Source organism: Amia ocellicauda, chromosome 22 (assembly GCF_036373705.1).
Source record: "Amia ocellicauda isolate fAmiCal2 chromosome 22, fAmiCal2.hap1, whole genome shotgun sequence".
Classification (NCBI taxonomy): domain Eukaryota; kingdom Metazoa; phylum Chordata; class Actinopteri; order Amiiformes; family Amiidae; genus Amia; species Amia ocellicauda.
The window spans coordinates 5,847,347-5,865,395 of record NC_089871.1 but is presented as its reverse complement, the minus strand read 5'-3'; the positions used below and the strand labels follow the sequence as shown (position 1 = coordinate 5,865,395).

At 41.1% G+C, this 18,049-nt stretch overlaps 1 protein-coding gene across 2 annotated transcripts in view; it reads right to left on the bottom strand.

Annotated features, from left to right (window-relative positions):
• Nucleotides 1-18,049, bottom strand: part of srrm3 (serine/arginine repetitive matrix 3) — a 97,522-nt gene extending 79,473 nt beyond the window's left edge. For both annotated transcript variants that reach the window (XM_066695287.1, XM_066695288.1), the window contains exon 1: nt 17,966-18,049. The gene's annotated coding sequence lies outside the window, so the exon portion shown is untranslated. The remainder of the gene's footprint in view (nt 1-17,965) is intronic.

The following is an 18,049-nucleotide window of genomic DNA, read 5'->3' as shown; positions in this document are numbered from 1 at the left end:
GTTAAATAAGATTTGGTTCAGGTGATCACCTAATCAGCACCTCATTCAGTAGAATGAGCTGTTGCATGTGTTGGAATTCAACAGACACTGGAATGGAATGGATGCCATACATGTAGAGATGATGATTTAAGAAAAATGTGCAGTGGTCTCTTAATTTTTTACAAAGCGGTCAGTCAGAGAAGTAGAGGCAACAAATACCTGCAGGTAAGAGAGACTGACAGATCATCAGAGAAATAGATGGGCAGATAGAATTCTCTTTTTGTTCTTTGTTTGTTTCTTGCCATTTTGCTCTATGACCCTCCGTTAATGTGAATCCAAGCGCCAGTCCTGTTCTCTCATTTATCTGTCAGCTCAAGAAGGTACATTAACAGATGCACTGTCTGACCTGAAGGAAAACTCATTTGACAGGTTAGGGCTGACAGGAAGACATGCCATCTGTCAATTGCTCAACTTCCCCTTGATTTCACTCCAGAGGAAATAAATAAATAAGAAATAATCGCTTTTACAAAACCACCCTCCGTTTCTGTTCACCACTGGCAACAGTAAAGTCTTGTTTTGGTTTTTAATGTCGCATTGCAAAGGGTGTGTGTGTAATCCATATTAAAAGCCTACAGCAACACACAGAGAAAAGGAGATCTGGTGTCATTAGCTCAGGATGCAGGCTTTTACAATGTAGCCTGACAAAGGAAATATCCATTATGCCTCCATCTTTGATCACATGTATGTAAGTAAACATGTGATGTATGATCTCAAATTTCTGTACTTCCTGATATGCAGGGCACTCCACTCTGTAGTACTAATTTTCTCGTACAGCATGGCTCTGCATACCGCACACCGCACCTCATGTCAGCAAGGCATTTAGTGCTCATTCATTATGCATATCATTACCTTAGTGAACAGGGCAGAAAAATATTTAATTACTGCGCACCATACAGCCTCGCCATACCACTCAGAAATTCTGCTCAGGTGAGTGAACAAGGCCCAGCAAATGCAGGAACAGTGCAGATTCACAAGGACGCCACTCCCAGGAGCTATCAGACCTGACAATTTCAACAAAGCAGAGCAAAGGCAGGTTTTTTTTATCCTGTTCTGGATCCATCAGTGGAAATTGGCATCAGACCGCCGGGAAGGAGTGAGCATCTCAAAGGGGGTGCATCTCAAAATGAGCAGACTGAGTTGTCAGCTTTATGTGGGTTTATCTTGGTAAATGTACCATGTACTTTATGGTACTAAGTACATACGTACATGTACTTCATGGTACTATATAATGTGCTATAGGATTTCTGCACTTAAAAATGGTTTTACTGCTGTTTTACCATAGTTTTATCATAGTTTTATAATTGTTTCCTATAATATTATAACACTGGAGCAAGGGAATGTGTTCATAGACTATGGTAAATATTTATAAGACATGTTCACTATAGTGCACCATATAAATTTGGACAGGAACAGGTCTCCCACTCCCTTGAGGAGTTCAGCTAACACACTCTGGTCCCTTAACTCAGTGCTCAATCAAGCCTTGCATACCGAGGACCCCGAGAGATTTATTCTCTTCTATAACAGTCTGTCATCCTATTGGAGTTTTTGTTTATCTCTATTCCATGCTGAATGATTTATTTATTTATTTATTGCATAGAACATGGGTTCCCTAATACATTATAACCAGATTAGATTCATGGAGAGCAAGGGTTCGCAGGGATGTACGTAGACATTCAATTTCTCTGGAGAGGTGCAGCTACCTGCGGTTTTGCTACGCTCACAGACTGTACATTCCCAGCATAAGAAATTGCAGTCTTTAAAAGGATTCAGTTATTCAAGCTGCTTTTGTACACACACAAAACAGCGGTAGAATACGATGAGAGATTGAAACCGTCTTGCAAAGTTTGTTTCTTCCCCCTCTTTTCCTCACCCGCCCAAACATCTTCTTTTCTCAATTTCTAAAATAGATCTCGGCGGCTCACGTACACATCGACCGCCAAACCTTTCACGGTAGCTCAAAAGCTGTGGGGAGGGAAAAAAAATCATAATAAAAAGACATAATCATATCACATCTCAGCAACTGCCTGCCAGGTGACAGAAGTGAAGTGTTATCACAAGACACCCCTGAATCCTTTGTTGCCTTAACATTTCCATGTCAAGCCTTGAAGTTGGGCCTTGAAATGTTTTTGCGGAGTTCCCTCTCACGGGTTCTCGTGCAATGTTTTGGCCGGCTTTGATTGGACGTGGCGATAGATCCACCTGTCGCCAATCAAAACAGTCAGGTATGATTAGATCTAGCAAACAAGAATCAAGAGATGTGGTCTGTGTTTTGAGGGAGACATTGTGCTGCAGCTTTGAAAGAGCATAATATTCACTCTAATTTAACCCCACCCCGTCTCGTCTTCTCGCTGCTCAGAGGCATTATAATAAAATGTGTCATAGCCAGAGAATCAGCAGGTGCTTCAGAATTGCTTTTTATTTCCCCCTCTGCTGTCTCTCAGCTGTGGATTAGGCACAGTGTTCATCGTGGACAATTTACGATAACATTATGGAACCGCCAGCGTCTCCGGCCGCCTATTTATTTGGATCTAGTTCCCCATTTGTCGGACACAACCGCTCTCCTGCGCTTTTAATTGCCTCCCTGTCAATTCAGTCTGAGCGAGGAGGGGTGGTGCATTTCTTCGAGGAAATGGCCATGGAGGAGAGGAGTAGAAAGGGAATGTGATAATTCCCAATGTGTTGCGTTTTAATGGGATTTTGTTTTCTCATTAACACGGCCTAAAAGAAAGGAAATAGGCTTGAACTAAGGCTATGAGAAAAACCTCACAAGCACTGGTCTGATATTACGAACGGGCTGCCTTTTAACTGAAGCAGTGCTCCAATGGAGGGCACGAAGGTCAAACTAATGAAACACCCACTCCATTTACAAATCAAGCGTCTTGGCTTGATTTAACTGAAACCAATTAGAATAAATTGGTAAGGCAGCTATTTCATGCAGATTCCTGCCTTTACAATCAAGTCGATTGATTTAGTCTAATCTTTGCATAAACCTGCTTATTGCTTTTCTGAATACCTTGTTAAATGTAAAACAACCATAAAAAACATGTCCCAGAGGCAAAGTTTGAACCATAATAACCGCACAGGACACAACATATGCAGGTAAAGAATATAAGCTTTCTTTTGCACATGACGCTTTCAGTATAGGACATTTATGGCATATTGCCCGTTAAGTGTTAGTGAAGTATGAGCTATATCTTGGAAGACATATTTTAAATATTTTTTCTAACTGTAAGGTGTGCTCCGTTACAGTGTTTTATTCCTACACACCCAGATGGCACAGTGTTTCCAAATAGTAACATGTGAGAATAATTTTTTCAGATTTTTCCAACAGGTTGTCGTTTGATCAAGGGGTGTCTGGAAGTTCATTGTCCTGACAGCTGGCCCACGAGAGGAGAGACTCAGGGCTGTGTTTCACAAGCCGCTTAGGAACAGGCAAATGAATCCCCAGAGGAAAAACAAGGTTTTTAAGCCAGTACAGGGGTAGAGAAGAAACTAAGACACCGCAAACACAATCCATGTGAATTGAAGAACATAAGATTACCAAGCAGAGGAAACCTGCCGGAGAGCCAGACTGTGGTTCAATTTCAAAAGCTGATGGTAACCAGATTGAAGTAGCAAGAGTCTAAATTGATATTGACAAGGGAATAGACATGTATTTCGCCACTTCCACAGCAGCACAGCTTTAAATATTCACATTTAAAGGACCCCCGCCCCCACATAATCACACATACACAGCCTAAATCTGGAAGACAATCAAATGGCTAGGAGTCTTAAAAGAAATTTCCCCTGGAGGAAAGATTTTTGGACAGTTCCCGACCCATTTGCAGCTAATAAAACTATAGAGAATGACATTGTTATCCTCCAGCGAGACGTTCTTGTCCCTCTTACTTGCTCTGTGCAGCAACTGGCACTGGTGAGAAATGAAGGAATTAAAGGACAGAGACATCCAGTGAATGATAGAGGTGGGAGGAGAGACTTTGTAAAAATGAATTTAAAAAATACACATTTAAACAGCCCACAGGTAGGGAATTCAACTGCAGGGAGATCCACAAGTGAAGACATTACAAGAAAGTTATTTGACACCAAATCACGGAGATGAAATGACCTGAAACTGCAGACGGATTTGTCTCTGATACTGAGAAACGGAGGCCAGCACTGTGTTTTCACACCATCATTATGGTATCCACAATATACAAATCACTGATCAAACTATTCTCCCACTAGGTCTTTTCACAACCTGTGGAGTTACATTGTACACTGAGCGAAAACCTCCTTGCATTCATATTTTTCTCCTTTCAGAATTTGATCGGTTTGAATTTGATGTAGTTTGACGGATTTGTGAAGATTACATTTATATGTTATTCTCTCTAAGAAAAAAGGTACATAACTTGCTAAATATCCTGTGTTCCCTCTGTTCTTTAAAAATAAGCAATAGGCTTAACCAACCAAAACGGGCTTTTCTTTTTTTTGATTTTTTGGAGGAATGAGAAACGTGGGGTGATTTGACCCTGCAGTGTCACCCCCCCAACTAGATATCTAGCCTTATTGGAGAAGATATATTAAATTCCTCCCCAGACAGCCATCAACAGTAACTGCTCATGTATTTTCCTCCCTTTCTTATTTTCACCACTTAAAGAGCTCTCCAGCCGAGAGCAAACATTTGAATTGAACACAACAGCAATTACAAGCAAATTGCTATCACTGGAAATGCAGAGGACACGCGTTCATTTCTTCCACCCAGATGTTAAGATATGGATCGTACAAGAACTGCTCAGGCAATGATTTTCTGTCCAGGAACCTCCGAAGAATAAAATCTAACATGCAATCTATAGTGTTACCACTAATCGTAGAAAATAACATTAGGGCTTTTAACTATGTTTTTTTGAATACTAAGTGAACCGCAGAATCTGTGTATTACAGCACTATACAATGAAAGAATCCCACTCTTTATTTACTGAAAAAACTCAGAAGGTGCTGATTGAATGTACTTTATAATTTAAAACAACTAAAAATGTACATTAGCTCTCCTTCCAGTAGTTTGCTACCAATTCCTGCTGACAGAGACAGAGGTTGCTTCCTGGTGCCAGTGGAGGTTGATAAAGGACATTCCGTTGACCTGTTCTCCCTTAAGGGATATCATTTTATGCCTTCAAGGTTAGATCCAAACCCTTGAGGTATAAGACACGAAGGCAAATATATTAGGTGTCTGTTTGAAGGGGGGAAATAATAATAAAGTCAATACAGTGTCGCTGCCACAGCACGATAAACAACCACCTCTCTGTCTCTGTGTCTCAGTTTATTTTACAAGATGGAGAGAGAGGATAGGAGAAAGACACAACCCTGATGTAAACGAGTACAGAAAAGGCCAAGCTCTTCCTGAAGGGGGTAAGTAGGTACGTATTAGGAACAGTTCTGTAATGGGGGGAAAATGGGCTCCTTTCATTTGTACACTATCCAAATTTCAACCCTGAACGAAAGCCACAAAATCACGGTTTAGTTTTAAACATCGATGAAGGGCACCAACATAAACCTGCAGTCTATGATCACCACCCACTAATGTGGCCCCAAAAACTGTAACTATATTTTTATGTGTAAGTACTAAGTTCTGCAAAGTACTGTTCATTAAGTCTCTCAACTCATACAACACCATCTATATTTCATAGTATCTCTTAGTTTAACCTACACACAAAAAATATGAGAATTCGGCACTGTATAGAGAGCTGTAGCCCCCATGCTGATCTGATTGGTTATTCTGGCTGGCTAATAATCTCAGCATGCAAGAAGTGAGCACTATTTCAAGAGCTTTGTGAAACAAAAATGAAATATTTCTATTCACTTGCATACTAGTAGTTTGGCTGTTATGGTACTTTAACCACGATCATTGCTTTGATGTCATTAGCCAGTTTGCAGAGCTCTGAAAAACACAGCTGGACGTTGGCAGATTGAGGGAGCAGGAAAAGTCTCTGTACTGGGGTCAGCAGATTATGTCAAAAAATCACTTTTAGAAAATCTACATGGTGGACTTCACAGCCTTTGGAAGACCGACTCCTTCAGGAAATGTGTTCAGGGCAAGTGGAGAAGGCTTGAGAAAAAACAAAACAAAACATTAACAATCCTACTGTAGCACATATGTTCTTCATGGACTTACAATTCAATAGTGACATCTGTTTCCACCTCCCCTGTAACATCAGGAGCCCCCAGTGAACAGCTCTCACAGCCCATTTGGAAGATTGCGCAGTGTGCCAATTATGTTGCTCCCCTCCCCCATGCCACCCAATATCTTTAATAAATTCCTCTGGGAGTAGAATCCCCCCCCACCCACCCACCCACACACACACACACACGGGCTCCCTGCAGCGCACCGCATTAATCAGCACTAAAAGGTAGGGCCTGTTTGCAGCAGAAAGCGGGCATCGTCACAGACTAGTGCCACCAACAAAAATCCATAGGTCCACCTTGTATTGATACACACACGGCACACTCCAACAATTGAAATTTCAAAGCCTATTTATAACATTGATTTTCTGTTAAGAGCAGCACAGAGAGCCGGGAAGCCAGCAGGCCCGTTATTATCCACTGAAACCGCGGCGGTTCTCAGAGCGCGCCGAGCCAGTGTTCTGGAGGACACCAGGCTAGATCCACGGTACCAAACTTGACAGGTCAATTTTGTGAAGTCCACTGTGTTCACTAGTTTTCATTATTATTACATTGTTGATGCAGTGTATCCTGCAGAGAGGAAGAAAACACACAGCAGAGATCTAAAACATATAGCTCCGGACATCACCATGTTTCCATTTTATAATGTGTTTAATAGTATCTACATAACCTTCTCTGACCACAATGCAATGGAAAAGCATGGTTTTACCTCTTAATAGTCTTTGTTGCACAGTAGCTCTTGACACATCCAGACGAATTTCGGTTTTATATTCCTTTCTGAAAGTCTTAACAAAAGAAAATCACCTAGCACAGCCAACACTGAGCCTCCCTAGATACCACAGACATTAAAACCTCACAACGTTCCCATTTTACATTCTGCGCTGTCTCAAACCACCAGGGTACCTTGTTGTTAAGCACAAATAAATAAAGCCTTTACACCATGAAAGTCGTATGTGGAAAATGAAAAAAAGATCAAAGTAACAAAGCAAAGACCAAAGGAAATGTCAGGAAATTCAATACAATTCCCATTTTACCGCACCAAAAACAAAAACTGCTAAAGAGGTGCTGTGGAGACATGGGGAAAATACCCCCCTTTTCCATTTTCTTCTTTATTAAACAGCTGTAGGCTCACTGCAAGAAAAACAAAAGGTCAGCGCTCTCCTTTTTTCAGCCGTTCTTAACCAGCCAGAAGCAATTGTGCGAACGCCGGCGGTCTGGGGACGCCACGGAGCCGGTGTGATTTGAAGCAGGTCAGCGAGTGTCAGTCAGTTGATAGTGTTGCCACACTCGTCTATCACCTCATTCCTCTCTCCGGGAGGTCATCTGGAAACATCACTTGGGTTTCTGGCCACTGATTTCATCCCATAATATCTGCCACTGCGCTGATAACTGGAACGGATGTCGAGAGGAAGTAAAACACCTCTACTGTGTTCTCTTTCGCGAGATTAAATCATTCACTTCTCCAGACCGGTATGATGGATATGAGCAGTATGTAAGTATATAAGGCTGACAATCAGGTCAGAATATGTCCCAGTCTCATATAAGACAGCAGTTCGTATAATTTTTACTTTCAGTACATTTTCATATTCAAACGTGACAAAAAAGTGTTGAATACATGTGCCTTTCAGCTTCCTCTCTTCCTTCAGTGCAGTTTGTAAAACGCAGTGCAGTGAGAGTCTACCTTCTGTCCCCAGTTGATTGCCTGAAAGGGAACTGGCACAAAGGCTTGCTTATTTCCTGCAGAAGGCAACACTTGCTACCAGGTACCTGCCTGCAATTCAAGAAGCTCTTCAGCACCTTGTATGCAAGGACGACAGATGTCAGAAGTCCTCATTTATCCTGCGAACCCGGCCTGGGAGGGGGTGGGACAGGTGTAAGAGTGACAGAGATGTGTTGTGCATGCAGAAACACTGTTGTCACCTCGACACAAGGTACTGATGCTGCCCATGTATTCTGATTTCAAACCTGCTTTGGAATATGAGAACATTGTACAACATTACATGGGGAGGTGTGTATAAACCTTCTGCAGTGAAATAAGGTAAATTCCTACCTGGTAGCTCATTAACAATAAACCTGCCACAATTTCCCCAAAATATAGAGACCTCCATGTTTGGAAAATGTATGCATTATATTTTCTTTAAGTTTTGTTTATTTCAAGGCTCTCAAGGAATAAAAGAACGTAAAACAAATGATTATTGCTATCTTTAAGACACTTCCATACCTAGGATCCGAAGTGAAAATGCTAGTACCTTAGATTAGACTGTGACCAGAACATGAACCCATAATGCATTTGTCCGAAATCACTTTGCAATGTGTCAATGTCAAGCTTTCCCTTGAAACATTTTCCCCTGGAATTTCAGAACCAAATAATGAAAACATTCTTTCTATGAACATCACAGACTAAACTGGATTGGATATAATGCTGCAGTTAAATTACCATCTACTGTCTGCCTGTCCTATCTCTTGCTCTGCTGTCATTGTGTCACATTACATAATAGAGCCTCAATCAGATTTGATTGTACACGGACACACGCAGGGTTTCCCTTTCAAAAGCCACCATTTAAAAGCTCTATAAATGCTTTTTGTTCTCGTATTGCAGGAATGAGCCACAGCACCAGTGATAAATCCTAACCTCCATAATAAAGTGAATAAAAGCTGCATAGGAAATCCTTCAGTTTCTTACAAACTGTAAGTGAAACTTTTTCTTTTTTTTTTACAGTGACATTGAACTCAAAATGTAAAACCCATTAGAAAGCAAACAATGAGTGAAAAAAAATACCAAAAATAAAGACAACTGCATGAGAGAAATTGTCTCCCATGGGTTCTTCCTCAATGCCACCTAATGTAGCGGTCACTGCACAATGGTAATTTTCCTTTCAAACCATATCCAGAGGCAAGCAGAACTGGTTATTAACCTTTTGAGAGAAAATATTAGGGGGAAGACGCTAGCACACTAATTGTGGCAATGCTGCTTTGTTGTCAAGACCTGTGTGTATGATGCATGGGTGGCAGGCACCGCTAATCAAGGTTTTTGGTACTGCCAAGGCCTGGTAAACAGTTCCCTATTTCTGGAATTCAGTTCTTATGAATCTGACGCGTGTTTTAACCGTAAAGCTGTCACTCACTGCCAAGGATTCAATCAAGTCTTTGCATAATTACAATAATCCCGGAAATTATGCAGATTAAACCCACAAAAGCCAGACAAAACGGTGCGATCATCCGCCAGGGATAACAATAAAAAAAATCTTTCTCTGCAGTTAGTGATATATACATTTTAAATATAAATCCTACATTTTAATTATTAAAACAAATATGTAGACTTTAATGAGCTGAAACCTTGCAAAATAATCATGTTAAATGTCAAGATGAGTGTGTCAGTGGTATTGAGCAGAGGAATTCACATTATACATGATGTTTAATTTTCTCTTCTGTAAATAATAATAATAAGACGAGGATCCACAGTGGAATCTCTAAAATATTACTCAAATCCATCTGTTAAAGTGAAATCTTGCAGAAACAGCATCCACATCATTAACTTCATATTTTAGATGCATGCATAAAAACAGTTCCTAATTATTCTTTCCATTGACTAGTAACTAATTAAATCCCTTCCCCATTCTGTCCTCAATATATTTACACAATCATATTTTCCCACTAGTTCCTAATAACATTCTTTTACATTTTTAAATGCCAGAAGAGTCTCCACTACAGGGTAACTGAACTCACTGTGACTCCAATCTGTCTGAAGTCTAGATCTCCACTATCTCCTTAATTATTTAATTGTTACTCAATACTTAAGGAGCAAACAGTAGCAAATTCCTGCAAATTATAAAAGCAAGTAAGAGAGAGAGGATATTTGACATAGTTATGCTTTTTAAATATATATCTGTATGAAAGCAAAATATCTGGCATAGCTTCCTAGGCCTTTCTTTCTTGTCTATAAGCCACTGTTGCACAATTCCTTAACATATTCAACAATCAAAAAGCTCTTTATCCATCCTACTTCATTTCACTTTCTAAAGGTCTTATGTACGTTTTAAAAGCCCTTGATGAAAATGTTGTTTTCATTTTGTTCAGAACATCAGTCCCCCCCTTATTGTGCATTATGGAGCATGTCCCTTACAACCCTTTTATCAATTCAAATAATATGACTGAAAAAGCAAGGGCTCCTTCCTCCATGTTCAATCGCACATTCAAGGTCTGCCAGTTTTTAAATCGGCAGAAGGGACAGAAGCACTTTCAAAAGATGACACCCACACAGACAGACATCAAGACGCATGCCCACTGCAACACTCACAAAACACACAAGCACACAAATACATCTACAGCTGCACCGGGACACCGTTATTCAACGTTTTCAATGAGCGTCTGTGATATGTTCTAATAACGTGTCAACCCGGAGACACCACTCATAGACAAATGAATGTGATGTTGCAGCATGGAGTACCCTACCATAATAAAAGGCCTCTTCAGACCTTGAGGGACTTTTCAACACACAAGCTGCCATTAACTATGAACCTTGAAACATGCTGAAACATCTTGAGCTATCGTTTCCCAACAATACAAGCACACACAATATTCAAATCAGAATGCAGCTACAGGCAACTTCCTGTTGAAAGTTCACTACCTGAAGCTTATAATCTTTATGTTACGTCACAGATTTCAATGTACATACAACCGTCTTCTTGAATTCCAGTTTTACACCAACAAGTTGGGGTATACAGATAAAAACAGCATGATCTATGTTGCCAGTTGTGCTGCAAAAACATGAGGTGAATCCCAAGTACAACACGCTTGTTTCCTTGGAATTTGGCAAGTTCACGGCAATCAAATTGAAAAGATGCATCTCCAGCTCAGCAGTTTAAGATTTGTGCCGGTAAAAACGCTGATGCCAGTTTTTCCATTGAAATTCAAATGCAAGTAACCCTCACACATGTTCTGCTTATATATTAGTCTCTCTCTCTGAACAAACAAATATTAAAATATATGTATTGGCTCTTTCGTGAAAGGAGGAAACGTTTTATTTCAGGCAGATGAAACTGCTGAGCGTTTCTTTCATTGTTATTAGCATATATATTAAAATTAAAAAGGTAAAAGTAGAAGGAACAATACAGTGGGGCACCCAGCCAGTCTCGGAGGCCTCGGGAAAACAGAACTAATGCAGAGTAAGTGAAAGTGCTAATGAGATAAATGCCCGTGCCAACACAGTGGGCACACGCTGTTAATGTATTTCTGTACGTTCACTGACCTGCTTCCAGGAAAAAATATTTAATTCAGACTTCCCATCTCTTAAGGAACAATGAAAGCAAGCAGACAGCTCTGTCACTTCCCCTCACACACACATTTGGGAGATTGTGGGGAATTGTGTCTTCATGCTCTACCTGCCAGGCTTAATTCCCTTACAGATTGTGACCATTTAAAAAAAAAAAGAAAAGCCCTTCACAACGATGACTCAATCACGAAAGCGGATGCGGACACCGCGATTATGTGAAAAGGCGTGCTTGCAGACTCGGATGTTCATTTCAGTCAGCAGGGATGAAATGCCTTCTGCCAGCCATCAAAATAAATCGCTTTGATCAACAAGTAATGCACTGGCCCTACTGGCAGAGGCATAAAAACAAAGGAGTCACGGGGTGTTTATACAGGTGCACAAAAGACGTCACCGATGAGCACAGATTGGAAGGAAAGGTGGTTAAAAATGAATGGCATAGCACCCCATCCTCCCCTCTCCTTCTGGCCTTCCCTGCCTCAGTGAAATAGGAGCTGGAGTGGCCAGACCTGGCAGCGTATTTGATCCCGCTGTGTGCACTGTGGAGCCTGGCCTTACATTATTCATCGGATAACTGTGATGCATCTGAAGAGGCCCTCGGTTTGAATTGGGGATGAGAAAATAAAAAAAAGAGTCTGTAGTGTCACTGTTACTTCTGTCCTGTGGAAAAGCACAACAGGGTGGCATTTCAGCGCTGGGAAATCAGACCCCAAGAGCTGAGCTGGTACAGCTTTTCACAGTTTCAAGACAACATGTGCAGGGATTAAAAATGTACTACCAAATCCACACTAGAAATCAGTACTGGACTGAACTGATCAGTGAAAAGCATCAATTACATACATCCACACCTTTTCTTATCCATTGTCACAAAAGATAACAATATCGGCGTCTTTTTACATTAAAAAAACACAAAACCTACTCAATCGCCGGGTCCAAGAAGTGTGACGAGGTAACTTATGCACAGAAGTTAACACCTTTCAAACTCAACGTTACAAGTCTTTGGCTTAAATCCCCCGTATGACACAAATACATGTTGAAAAGATCAAAAGATTACCACGTCGTTGCTTTTTTTATCCTCTTCGGCTGGTTCACACACACAAAAAAAAACACTTCAAAGCAGTTTTCTTCTGAAGAGAGAGGGAGAGAGGGAAGAAGAGACGGAGAGGAAATGAAAGGCATCCACTGGGACCTAGCAGTGCTACAGAGCGCAGGCACACGCGATGGCACGCCAGAATAATTTAACTCCACTCTTTGGGAACTGCGCATGTGATGCTGTCTATACCTCCTGCACTAGATCTCACCCCTCTGCCTCGGCTGCATCAAACGGCTTGTTTTATGGAAGGGGGAAGGTTGCGCCAATCAGTAGAATGACTCGACTTCATTGTGATCCCTGTGACTGAAATGAGTTTCATAATCTGAGTGGTTTCTATCTGTGGAGTGACTTGCTTGAGGAAACGAGGTGGAGTGGAGGACATGGAGTCGGAGTCCTGAGCTTGAACAAAAAACCTCTAACAGTCCAGAATTCTGTATTTTAGGCATTTCTAAAACATGGTCCCTTTTATAAAAAAGATACAGACTTGGGTCTCAACTGTAAACCCCATGGGCACAATCTACAAAGCATCAATCACAAACCTAACCCGATGGTGAAGACCCAACGTCTTCCCACAATAACTTCCATTTCCTTTTGGCCTCACTGAAAAGGGCTAGGGCTGAAGCAGGACTGTTATAAGATATACACATATAAGGATAAGTATTATCTTGTGTCACAATATTTGTCGTAGTATCTTCAATTAACTTCAACAAAAGAGTTTGAAAACGTGCGAGGGATAAGTGTGGGATAAGGCTCCCGATGGCTGCCAACCTCTATGATGGTTTCTTTTGTATGGTTCTGTAATTAAACCCATTAATTATTGTTCTCTGTTTTGTTTAATATCTATGTCCTACCCTTTAGTAGAAGGTCATACTGCATTTTGGGTGATACAAATTGAAGTGCTAATTAATTTGCAATGAAGAGAGAAATATAAATAGTTTGGGATTCATCTTAGTTGAAGGAAGACTGTATTCTAACCCCCCACTTTCCCCTCCCACCCCTCAATGTGCTTGAATACAAAAATACATTCAAAAGGTTAACAGGCATGATAAATAATAATTGCAAGGCTCTTGTTCAAAAGATTCTTTGCAGCGTCGTGATACATCTTGTCACTTTAGCTGACTTTAAAGGCGGGAGAAGAAAAACAACAACAACAACCCTTTGCTCCAGAGATTACGCTCTGCATAATTATACACAGTAATAGCAGGCATCTGGTGGTGATGTGTGTTCGCTGCAGAAAAGGGACATTCTAATCCAGGAGAAACAGACGCTCCCCCATCTGCAGGAGAAGTCTCTGTAAGGTCACGCGGCAAAAAGAAGACGCTTCGTATCCGTTGCCCACAAGCTCCCTGCGCTGCGTAAACAAGCAACATACACACAGACGCAAAATAGATCTGGTATCAAAAAATGGCTGGCCACTGCAAACAGTGTCCAATGTTCTGCTGTTGATGGATTAACGAGGTGGAGACGCAGAATATCACCAAACCTGATTACTTCGACATAAAAGGCTCCGATTAAATATTTATGCCTTTAATAAGGGAGCCAAGCGTGTTAATTTGGCTGTCGGCAGTCCCTGACGAACCCTCTGGCTCTGGGATGCACAGAGAGTCTGAGAGGCAGCCAGAGCCAATCAGCGCATTCTTAATGCCCCACTGTGGTTGTCTGGACATCCCTCAGAGGGTAGCTTGAAGGACCTCCCGTTGCTCTCAAGACAAGCATGAAACCCAGATGGCTATAATTTGACATTGTTACATATTCTTTTATCTCGGATAGAAGATTAAACCCAAAATATGCTAAAACAGGCAGAAACATAAGAAAGAATAGCATCAGGCAGTAAGACCTGTATTTTAAGACACTGGTGTTGACTAATTCAGAATCCAGTGTGTGTGTGTGTATATATATATATATATATATATATAGTGAGAGAGAGAGAGAGAGAGAGAGAGAGAGAGAGAGAGAGAGAAGCTAGCATAACCAATATAAATTAATCATTATGGTAAACTCCGTTACAATGCAAATAACAAGGCAGAATTTAAGACTGGATTTTGTGTCAAAATCACAATTCCTGCTCTCTTTCTTTCTGGTTTTTCACCCATTCCAGCTGCTCACTTCAGGGAATGAGGGAACCATTTCTGCAACCTACCCCAAGAGACTTTTCCTCTGAACAGAAATGGCAAATGTTTAATATTTAAAAAGGACCGAACTGAACAGAGAGGAGGAATGTGAGCTCTGTGTGCTGTATCAGGCACCTTTGTTTGTGTGTATAGACCATGACACATAACAGATACACTTAATTTATAGCATAACAGCCAGAATGAGAATAGCATGTTAATGAATGCTTTATGTGTAAAGATCCACACTATCCAGGATCTAAGAAATACCCACTCTGCATGCTATTGTCCCATTTCAGTGCCTCGCATACTGAGGAACAGGGCATCTTGTTTGTATGAAGACACACCTACAATTTAACTTGACATTAAATCACACACACACAACCCTCAATGAGAACTTCTCTGAATGACTCCAACTCGTTTCTCAAGTTTCTCAAGAAACTACAGAGTTCTGCATCTAATTAAATCCTTGGAAGCTTTAATTGCTCATCATTGCAGGCCTTGACTGATTACCAGCAAGCACTCCTCTGATGAGGTAGGGACCTTAATTATTTAGCTGTGTGCTGTGTGTGTGTTTGTATGTGTACCTCTTTGCTGTTCTCTACATAAAGGCGTTTCTGCTTCAGCTCCAGCAGAGTTTGGTGATAGGTGACTGCAGGCTGCCGTAGTGGAGTTTGGTAAGTGGAAACCACCTATAGCTAAAAACACAAGGAAGATCTTCAGGGTCAATAAAAAAGAAAGGCCATCCGCAGTCCCAATTCTATTGCAGAACTTGGGCCATTTCTACTGTTTGTGTCTTCGATGCTGAACACTACACCTCTAAGGCTACACTGACCTTGTGCTTCTCATTGCAGCACCTGACATTGCACTCTGCGATCCTAATGCAATCTAATCCCTGCAATGATGGCTTACCTTCTTCTGCTCTGTGGAGTATCAGTAGTTGGCTGCACAGTGAGAAAAGTGGATTAGTGGTCTGAGGAGACCCTGCCCCAGTGAGCATTGTACTTAAACCAAGCACCATGCCCTCTATCAACCTTCAAACTGAGTATTGTGTCGGAAATACCAAAAACATCAACAAGGTCTATGATCTTTATTATACTTCTCAAAGATTAAGGTCGGGCTGTTTACACTTCCAAACAAAGAGACAAGGACAGGAACACATTAGAAATGCACAAAAGCAGGATCAAACTCCATCCCCCCAGGGCCAAGAGGGTCTTATGCTGATCGTATTTATCACATCCACTGCTAGTCACTGAGTAATTTCAAGCAATACACATTTCTTAATGTCTACTGCAACCACTGATTTTAAAACATAGTTGGCTCAAGGTTCAATATCTTTGAAACTGTGAATACCTGAAAATGTATTACATATTTCCAGAAGACATTGAAGATATTGAGTTTGAGAGAAGATTCTTTGAAAGGCTCCAAAGTCAGGTAACAACAATGGCTAATACATATATATATATATATATATATATATATATATATATATATATATATATATACACACACACATACTCATGCAACCATAAATACATACACAGAAGTGGTCTTGAGTTCACTGTGACCAGAAACTAAAAACGTCAGCTGGATTGGGAATCTGTGGCAAATTAAACCACTCATTCTGTTTTCGTGGGAAGCGAACTAATTAACACGTGCGCAGAAAATCAGAACAAAGGTCCTCCTCTTTCAAACTAATTCACACAACTGTAATATCTAATCATGAACAATGGGGTTCAATAGCCGTAAGAAATGTTAAAATAAGTCTTAAGTTTAACGGTTGAAAGTTATTTGACATGTCACAATATTAAGCTCACTAATTTTACCAACAGCAGCTTCTTCATTAAAATATATATATATATATATATATATATATATATATATATATATATATATATACACACACACACACATTTTGAATGTGAGCTGAGTCTATTTGTTTGATTGGGTGTTCTAATATGTGTAAGCTTTAATTTTCCCCACAGAGCCTGTTGGTGTTACTTAGATATAGATCACATCTTATTACAACTAAATGGTTCAAAGGAGAAAATGTTTACCTTACTACATAAGATGATAACAGAAGAACCATTACATTACTACACAGACACCATTCCCGCTACACTGTTTTGATTTAACTGGTGCTTAGGTAAATTTAAGTAAATCATATATGAGTTAGGCAATGGATGCTAGCAAACGTGCAACAATAGGATACCACTCAAGAAAATGTATATTTACTTACACATGCTTGTATGTATTATAAAAACAAACATGTCTAAGTGTATTCAACTGTGTGCATTGTTTGTTTTTATTAGACAACAAAACATGTCTTTCCAATGCATTTGAAATCATCGGATAGTACATCAAAACATTGTGGGGCTTTGCTTCGTGACAGCTGCGTCTTGTTCCTTTAAATAACTCATCGATGGCTGAGCCACCCCCCACAATAATACAACAAATCGCGGGTTGCAGATACGGACTTCATAAAGCAATACATCAGCAATATCAAACAAGGAGCATGCACAAGCGGCTGTGAACAGAAACTTAGTGTACGAGCAGAGTAAATTGCAATTGGCCCTGCTTTAGCACACGACTCCAATGGAAACAGTAGTTGAATGGCGACCTGCCAGGTGAGCGGACGGAGCACGGATGCATCACGCTGCACAGACAAAGACCATCCTATTGCTTATTTTCGTATCAAACACCCGTCGTTTTCAAAAAATGTCTTGCGGCCCACTTCCACTCGTCTGGCACGTCCATCGCAAGCTTTAGTTAATAACTAACCACAAAGCATTAGCTCCATCTTACTTTGGCATATATTCCCCATTTTGTCCCCCTTTTGCTCACAGGACGCACAGCACTCCAATAATAAGTGTAAGTTTATGACGGGGGGTTAAGGGCACCTTTCAAACACCCCCCACACACTTCATTTTGATGACACAGGCAACGCTACAAACGCACGATCCTTTTGTGGGGCTGAAACAACTCAACTCCCCCACGGCTTGAGCAGGACGCGCTGCCGCACAACTGCAACCCGGCGCACACGCATCAATGTGTGGGCACACAGAGCGCACAGCACCGGTGTGTCGTTTAAAACACCCATTAGAAAAACAAACGAGCGAGCAAACAAAAACGCTGGTGCGTGTCTGGACCCAGTGCCGCTTAATCCCTAAAGCTCCTTAACGCAGCGAGGATAACAACCCCGACCCCGGCTCGAACCAGCTCCCGCGGCTGGGGCTCAGACGCAATAACATTTTTAATCGGTTTTATTGCACCTTTCTGTGCCGTACCCGCCGAGCTCACCTGTGTCCGTGTGGCGTCGAGGTGTTCAGCCGTCGCGTCGCGGCAGCTGGGTCTCTGTGCGGGATCCCGACCTGCGCCCGTCTC